The sequence below is a fragment of the Canis lupus genome, chromosome 23 (assembly GCF_011100685.1).
Source record: "Canis lupus familiaris isolate Mischka breed German Shepherd chromosome 23, alternate assembly UU_Cfam_GSD_1.0, whole genome shotgun sequence".
Lineage (NCBI taxonomy): Eukaryota > Metazoa > Chordata > Mammalia > Carnivora > Canidae > Canis > Canis lupus.
This window is the reverse complement of record NC_049244.1, coordinates 16944055-16952987: the sequence shown is the minus strand read 5'-3', so window position 1 is coordinate 16952987 and position 8933 is coordinate 16944055. Positions and strand designations below refer to the sequence as shown.

Below are 8933 nucleotides of genomic sequence, written 5' to 3'. Positions count from 1 at the left end.
GGAGCCTGCTTAAGATTTTCTCCCTCTCTCCCTCTGTGCCTCTCCCCTACTTCTGTGCGTGCATGTGCATGCACACACACACACACACACACTTTCTCTTAAAAAAAAAAATTCTACCAATCTCTATTAATTGGAGTGTCTAATTTACACTTAATGTAATTAACATTAAGGTAGAATTTACATTTGCCATTTTGCTATCTTTCAAATGTCTTATGTCTTTTTTATTTCTTTTATTCTGTCCCTGCCTTTTTTGTGTTAATGTCAGTTTTTTCCACTATTAGTAATGCTAGTCTTCATCATTGAAAAATAAGAAATATCAACAACTGTTTTTTAAAGATTTTTATTTATTTATGAGAGATACAGAGAGGCAGAGACATAGGCAGAGGGAGAAGCAGGCTCCATGCAAGGATCCCAATGTGGGACTCAATCCCAGAACTCCAGGATCACGCCCTGAGCCGAAGACAGATGCTCAACCACTGAGCCACCCCGGCGTCCTGTTGCTGGGTCCCTTTAAAAAAGGAAAGGAATGTTCCAATATAAAAAATATGGTATTCATGGGCTACAGTTTGTTCAAACACACCGGGGTGAATTTCCAGGCTTCAATCCAATTGTATGATGCATTCAGAAGCCCTGTGCCTGCTCATAAAAATGTCTCAGATCAAAGACTTTGAAAGTTGTTTAGGAGCTTTAACTCTTACAAGCACAGCAATGTTGGCCATTTCATTTTGGGAACAGAAGTTCAATACTGAAGTTGATAGAGCAATGATTATAATTTCTCTAATTCCAGAAAGACACACACACACACAGACACACACAGACACACACACCCCTCCTAAGAGAATAAGTAACTTGAAAGGATTGTTGGAAGAGCCTCTCTGAGTCAATTCACCATTTGCCCTAAAGTGTTCATTTTTCTACTCTTATTATTCTTGAACACCCAAATTCTCCAATAAATCATAAATGCATAATTACTGTCACTTGGGAAACTTTTTGACAGCAAGATTTATGACCTGAAGCATGGTGGAATTTTTGTCTCTCTAGTTAAAAATGATGTTCAAAGTAACCCATTACTTTGGTTAGAATTATTCACATATTGGAACCAAACCTCAAATGCCAACCCCAGAAGAAAGCCAGACTTGAAAACAACTGAAAGGATTTTCTATGGGCAAAATCAAGAAGCAGAACAAATCCAGGCTGCTCAAAAGGTTACACAATCTATACTTAGGTCTTAGACAAGGATAGAATATCAGCTGATAAAGACTGATATGTCTTTACCAGTATAGACTAAAGCCACCCAAGAGATAATACCAAATAGTAAGCCTCAACATTTGACCTATGATACCTTGTAAACACTCAAACAACTGTAATTGCTGAAAACAGATAAGAATTGGAAACTATTTTTGAAAACACATTTAGTATATTTATTCATTAAGCCCCTCATAATTCTCTCAGTGACTCTGCTATAAAGAATGCCACTTAAAATATGCATGCTTGGGGCATCTGAGTAGTTCAATAGGTTAAGCGTCTGCCTTCAGCTCAGGTCATGATCCCAGGGGCTTGAGATAGAGTCCCATATGGCTCCCTGCTCCCAGGAACCTGCTTCTCCCTCTCCTTCTGCCATTCCCCACCTACCTTGTGCTCTCTGGTTCTATCTCCCTGTTAAATAAATAAATAATTTTTTTAAAAAAAAATAAAAAATAAAATAAAATATATATGCTTGTGAAGAGGTATGAGAGGGGAATCAGTCGGTAAAGAAATATTTGTTTTGTGGTTACAAAACCGTATTTCTGAGCCAGAAAATATACATACATAAAACTTTTCTCTCAGAGAAAATCATGTAGTTTGCAGATTAAAATTAATAAAAACAAAACATTAAGCAATGAAAATCAGTAACCCAACATGGTTAAAACCAGAGAACTATGCTAAATTCTGCAGAGTTTCTGTAAAGATATTTATATGCAGGGAGATATTTTGAAAATTGTTTTCCTGTTGATCTTCTAGACAGGAAAACAGGCCTATACAGCCCTAACACTTTATTTGCATTTAATAACTTTTAAATTTCAAATCATCTTTTTAAATTGCCTAGCAATTATCTTGCCACATACTTTGTTCTAATGAAACTGAAATATCAAAACCAGCTTTTCTTTTAATTTTAAGTTTAGGATAGGACAAACGGGATAATGGAAAGAGCAATGGATTTGAACACAGAAGATATGGATTTGAATCTTACAGTAACTATGATATCAGGTCTTATTTTCTTATCTGCAAAATGGAGATATCTTCTTCATTTTTCCTACAAGGTGAAGGTAATGAGAATCTAATTGCTTCTATGTAAAGATGGTGAATTAGGGGATCCCTGGGTGGCTCAGCGGTTTGGCGCCTGCCTTTGGCCCAGGGCGTGATCCTGGAGTCCCGGGGTGGAGTCCCACATCGGGCTCCCTGCATGGAGCCTGCTTCTCCCTCTGCCTGTGTCTCTGCCTCTCTCTCTCTCTCTCTGTGTGTCTCTCATGAATAAATAAATAAAAATCTTTTTTTAAAAATGGTGAATAAAACACATTCTTCCTGAAAGCTAAATGCAACATCATTACAAATAATTTTAGAAGGCATAAATCCACAATAGTGGAGCAGGGAAAGAACTATAGAAACAAAATTTTGGAGACAATATGATAGACAAGTGACGAATAAACTGGCAAGCCCAAAAAACTGGGGAAATCTAGCTTAAGATTCATTAAAAGGTTCAGGAATTGATAAAAATGCTCTGATGGTGTGGGTATGTGTGTGTGAGTGTGTGTGTGTGCGTGTGTGTGTGTCTGTGTCTGTGTAAAGATAATATTGATAAAGGAGGACTGGTTGAAGGATGTTTGAAAAGCAGTTGGGTCTCTGTATCCCCTCTCCCACTCCATGTGCCTGGGCAAGCTGTCCATCCCTTATGCTGGCAGATGTCTGAACGTTTATTCCCTGGAAATAGTAAAGCACAGGGTCTCTTCATCTGGGTAATATCAGGCACACAAGAGCAGTCAGGATCCATGACAAACTAAAGAAGATTAAGTGAAGAATTCACAGTATTCTAACCTACCCAACTTTCTATGCCAGGAACGTTGGCAATCAGATGTGGACCATCCTCTGAGCAGGAGACTGATGGAAGCTTCCTTGGAGAAATTTGGCCAACTTAATAGAAAAGACCCAAATATATGGACATCAATGTTCTCTAATTTAGAGCATCATACACATTCAGAGCTTCCAATCAGCTTTAGAGTCTCCCATTATTAAACATGAAAGGAAAAATTATTGACTACCAATATCCAAGGAAAATCTCTAAAATAAAAAATATAGAAAATAAAAAATATAGAAAATAACAACAGCACATGGGGGGGGGGGGGCAAAAGCCACTCAGGAAACATGCTACACAAAAAGGAGAAAACTTCAAATTAATATCATTAATATCTTTAGATAAGAAAATATGTTACATCCATGAAATATGAATAAGATGCTATTTAAGAGAGAAAACAAATAAAATAAAAAAAAGATTTTGGAAAATAATAACATTATAACAGAAATGAAAAGCTCAGTGCAAGAGGAAAAAGTAAAATTAAGAAAAACTCCCAGAAAAGAAAAAAAAAAAAGGAAAGAAAAACTCTCAGAAAGTGGAACTAAAATATGGAGATGAAAAATAGAAAATAAAACATAGTAAAAAGAGAGGATAAGTCATAAATATGCAATAACTAATTAATAGGAGTTCCAGAAAGATAGAACATAAGAAATAATGAGAGGAACTTGGCAGAGAAAGAATTTAAGACTATATCCCAGAAATAAAGACACTAATTTCCCAATTAAGAAATACCACCAAAAGCCAGGACAATAAAGGAAAACAAACTCATGCCAAGACATATTATTGTGAAATTTCATAATAGTGAGAGCAAACAGAAGATCCCAAAATCTTTTGGAATGTAAAAATAAGTAATATAAAGAGCTGGCTTTCAGAATGGCATTGGATTTCCCACAAAACCTAGGAAGATAATCAATGTCTTTAAAGGCTTCCCAAAACCTAGAAGATAATCAATGTCTTTAAAATTCTGAAAGAAAATGAGTTCCAAACTAGAATTCAATACCCAAGCAAACTATTAATCAACTACGAAGCTGAAATATATATATTTATTTATGAATATGCAAAGCCTCAAATGATTTCCTCCCATACAACTTTGTTAAGAAAGCTAATGGAGGATATGCTCCATTACAATGAGAAAGTAAACTGTGAAAGGAATACACAAGATTTAGGAAACCAGAGATCCAACACAGGAGATAGGTGAAGGTAATCTCTGAGAGGATGATGAAGGGAGATCTTGGAACTCTCTCAGTACCAGAGCACAATCAGTTTAGACTGGAGCATATATAAGGAGGGTACCACTAGCAATCATTCTAAAACAAACAAACAAAACCCAAAAACAGTTGGATTTGACAGATTATTTGATACACTTGAATATGGTCTCAGAAGATGGAAAACAATTTGAACATAAGTTAATATAAGGAACATAAAAATTAAGCAAATAAAAACATGATATAATTATTAAATCCAAAATAAAAGGAAAAAATTATTCAAGCAAGGAAATCTAATCAGCACACACCATGGCTCAGTTATGAAAATAATCGTGATTAACTGAATATCAATGTAACTAAAATCTATGACTTAATTGGGAGATCAGAGAAGAAATATTTGTGTATGTAGCAGAGGCAGAGTGAGAAAGTTACCCTTTATCTTTTACATTAGGAAGTCAGCAGATTATCTCTAACAGTGTAAAATCAAGAAATAGCATATTTGGGCATATTGGAAATATTAGAAGAACAAATGGAAGGGTAAATATGGTTGCTTTGGGGGATTGGGCTTTGGGAATTGGGAAGCAGGAAGGGATAAAAGTCAAAGATTGCCATTTTCCATTGTAAGCTTCATTTAACTTTGAAAACAATGTATATATATACAACTTTGATAAAATTTAAAACCTGTAAAAAAAGAAAAGCCTAAATGACAAACTACGTCTCAAAATCATCTCTTAGAATACCTGGTTTGTAATAAGTAGTTAATCTTTTTTTTTTTTTTCTTTTAAGAGTAGGAAGTTTAGATGTTTCCATAGTTCTTTCACACAGGAGGACATCAGTGACCCAGAATGTGGAAACTAGGAGCATGTTGTCCAAGAGCACATGACAATATTCTCATCTTTGGAAATTGTACAGCTTTATTGGGTAGTAACTCAGGTACCAGCAAGGGAACAATGATATATTTGTCCTTATTGGCCCAGCAAGGCTGTTGAAACACAAATCAATGAAGCAATTGAGCAAAAACCTTATGTGCATGCATGTGTAGTAAGTGCATTTGCTTGGCCCCAAGACAAGTGTGAGATAGATCAGAATTATGAGACAAGTTAATGAGAGAGCTTCATGAAATGGATAAGTTCTCACTCTCAGAATTTATCTGGAGTGATTCTCAACCTCAATTGCACACTAGATTCATTTGGGGAGCTTTAAAAACTCCTGATTGGCATCCTAGACCAATCAAGTCAAGATCTCCTTCAAATTACCTCAGATGATTCCAATGTGTGATGAAGGTAGAGAACCATGGCCCTAGGTATAAGTTCATGAGACTGGGGTGTCTGCCATTTCCCAAAGCCATGAGAGCCCCGGGGAAGGTAGACACACGCTCAATGGAGAGAGAAGTTGGATATCCTGCCCTGTACCAAGTCCAACCTGCACTTCTTACCCAACCCCACTCTCAATTGGCATAGTTATATGAATATGTCTTCTGGGTCATTGTAGGGCATGTACTCTCAACAGGATGTCATCTTTCCCTCCCTCACTCACCAGAAGAAGAGCTCTGATTGGTCAAAACCTAAGACACTGATGGGGAATGGGTCTTGAAGGCAGAGCCCAGGCTCTATCTTTTCCCTTTTATCCCCAGTGTCCAGCAAAGTAGACCGCTTTTTTCCTGTTTCTAGGCCACTGGCTTTCACAGAGTGGGCTCAGGCACCCTGGCCTCCTCTTTTCAGCATCTCTGCATATGGGACTGGATCTCTCATGAGAATCCAGTGAATGGTGGATAGAACACTGACTTGGGTTACTCAGGCTGCCACAACAAAATGCCATACATAGATGGGTGGCTGAAACAATAGGCACCTACCTCCAGCACCTACCTCCAGGTCTAGAAGTCTCAGGTCCGGGTGCCAGCATGGTTGGGTTCTGCTGACAACTCTCTTCTTGATTTATAGAATGCTACCTTCTTGCTGTATCCTTACATGACCTCTTCTTTATGGACAAGTGAGAGGGAGGAATGGGGGACAGAGTTAGATACAGAGAGACAAAGACAGAGAGGGAGGGAGGGCTCTCTAATCCCATCATGAGGGCCCAACCCTTATGACCTCCTCTAAACCCAAAGGCCTCATCTCCAAATACTATCAAATTGGGAGTTAGGACTTTAACATATGAATGAGGGGGCACAAATATTTGGTTCTTAACTGATGTGTTAGGCCTCTGGCCTGATCTTTGTCTCCAGCACGGTCTTCCAGAGGTTACCAAGCTTTTGACTAAGTCTCAGTAACTGGAAGGGTATTTTAAAATTTATCCAGTCGCTGACCTTTGTATGTGTTCTTCCTCAGTTCAAACACCCCAGAGAGCAAATGGGAAATTTTAAGTTCTGAATCTCTTACTAGAAGCACTTAAATACAGTTTATAGGGAAATCCCCGGCTGGTCTTCCACTGCACTGATGGCCAAAAGATGCCACTGATGTTTTCCATTCTTCCTCCCAATCTCTTAGTATAAGCGATTCAAATATAGAGCAGGGAATTTTGCTAAGCATTTTAGAAAACCAAGAAGAATAATTCCCTCCTAACTCACAAAGCAGGGGTGAAACTCAAAATATTTCACAATGGCAGAGGCATAGGCAATGATTATTTACAAGTGGATATAAGAGTATTTCAATACATTAGCAATAGTCACAGTAATCCCAGTGTGGTCCAACTAAATATTAGCCTTGCCCCAAAGCACTTATGAGTGCAGTGCTGCGTGTGCATTAATGAATTCAGGAATGCACTGGGGAATGCAAAAGGTATGGAAGCAAAGCTAAGCAGGAGCCTCCTGCCCCACACCCCGCACTTTCTCCTTTCTGTCCTCAACTTTGGATTCCTCTACCTGAGGCGATCTAGCCAGCCACAGACGGGTGCCGTGCCTTAGAGACGCGGCCCTGAGTTAGTTATAAACTTGAATCAGCCCATCCACCAGACAGGCCCTGGCTTGGGAAATAGAGAAGTGAAAAGAAAAAAGAGGCCCTTCGATTCAGCTGGAGACAGAGAGGGAGGGCGGGTCACCAGCAGTCAAGAGGAGACTCGGTTCAGAGTTGCCTCAAATTACATTTGTCCACACACGCATGCGAAATGTTGCTTAAAAAATAAATGAGGTTAATTTCTCTTTACAGGTTCCCTTTCATCTCGGGGTTTCAAAGCACTTTGCCACAAAAAAGCTCCATCGTCACTCCTTTTTTAATCTAAATATAAACCAAGGGCCCTCAGGGTTAAGGTTCGGTAAAGCCCTTTGAACTTTCCAAAGAAAAAGCACTAAAGGAAAACACTATTTTACCATTATAAGCTCCAAGTGGCCAGGCAGGGACCACACAGCCAGAAAACTCTCCTTCTGAAGAAAGGCCACGCCTCCGCTCCGATGACACGCTTGCTAATTAAAATCACAATTAGAACCAGCAGGGAAGATGGAGGCCAGTGACTAAAACGCCCTTCCCCAGAAGCAGAAACACTCAGGACTGACTCACACAGGATACATCAGATTTTCTCCAGCAGGCATTTGGAGGAAAGAAAAGAAATTCGAGTCCAGGCCTCCCTCCATCTACTGACCCAGTAAACTCCATGTCTGGGTTGGTGACACATCCCTGACTCGCTGCCACCTCAGCAGAGTCCCAGCAGCAGGAAGAGCCAGCTTGGCTTCCTGTGGATGGAAATGTTTGCATCTGCATTTTTCAGCAAAGGAAAGTCTCAGAATCTCCCCAGTTCCAGCATGTGAGTCATTAGTGGGTGTTTGTTTTTGGGGTTCTGGGTTTGAGTCACCACCCTTCCTGCTGTTGGTCTTCTCAATCCAGGGGGAGCGAGCGAAAAGAGAGAAGTAGAAATGTTTGTGATGGTCAAAGCAGGCATCTAAGAGTTGGCAATTGTATCAGCAGCTCATTTGTAAGATTGTTCTGCTCTCCGTAAACAAGTATATGACATTTATAAATAACAGTGGGAAAGAGGAAGGAGGAGGAAGGAAGAGAAATAAGGCCATAAAGGATGTGATTGAGGTAAGCGGAAGTAGAGTCTAGTCAAAGTAAAAATAGGCAACTGCCTGTTTGTCAGCTAAAGGAGGAATGGGGCTGCTGATGTTGATCAAACTCTACATGTGCAGCTCTCTGGCACCATTCCTTGTTGGCCTGGCAGTATGGCTAAGGAGGGGGTGGTTTGCACAGGTGGGGCTGCCAATATCCCCGAACAAGTCTGGAATCTGACAGACCACCTTGGCTTTGAAAGGATTTCTTCCTGATGTCCCTCCATTTCAGTGCTATGCCTGGCACCATTTATCCCCTGAAAGGACCTCAAGACTCCCAGAATTCTACAACAGGAATGTTCTACAAGGGTCTCAATGCCGTACTGGGACCAGGTGCCAAAAAACACTAGCTTGAAAAAAAGATATCATTTTTTTTTTTTTTTCAGAAGGCAAGTGTATATATTGTTCCTCTCAGTCTTGACTGTGATTGAAAACTGAGAATCTACCGACCACAAGGGGACACGGGGTTGCGCGGGGAGGGCAAGATTTTGCGTGAAGGAAGCCCGACTGGTGCAGGTGGGAAAGTAATGGTACATCTTCTTCACATCACTGCTCCTTGTCAGATCAGACAGTTTGGTCTACC

At 39.7% G+C, this 8933-nt stretch overlaps 1 long non-coding RNA gene across 1 annotated transcript; it reads right to left on the bottom strand.

The window, feature by feature from the left end:
- Nucleotides 1–447: 447 nt before the first annotated feature.
- LOC111091896 lies at nt 448–8048 on the bottom strand. Its single transcript, XR_005376937.1, has 3 exons — nt 7619–8048; nt 6180–6291; nt 448–508 (listed from the first exon to the last, which is right to left on the bottom strand). It is a non-coding gene; the product is annotated as an uncharacterized LOC111091896 (long non-coding RNA).
- Between the last annotated feature and the right edge of the window lie 885 nt (nt 8049–8933).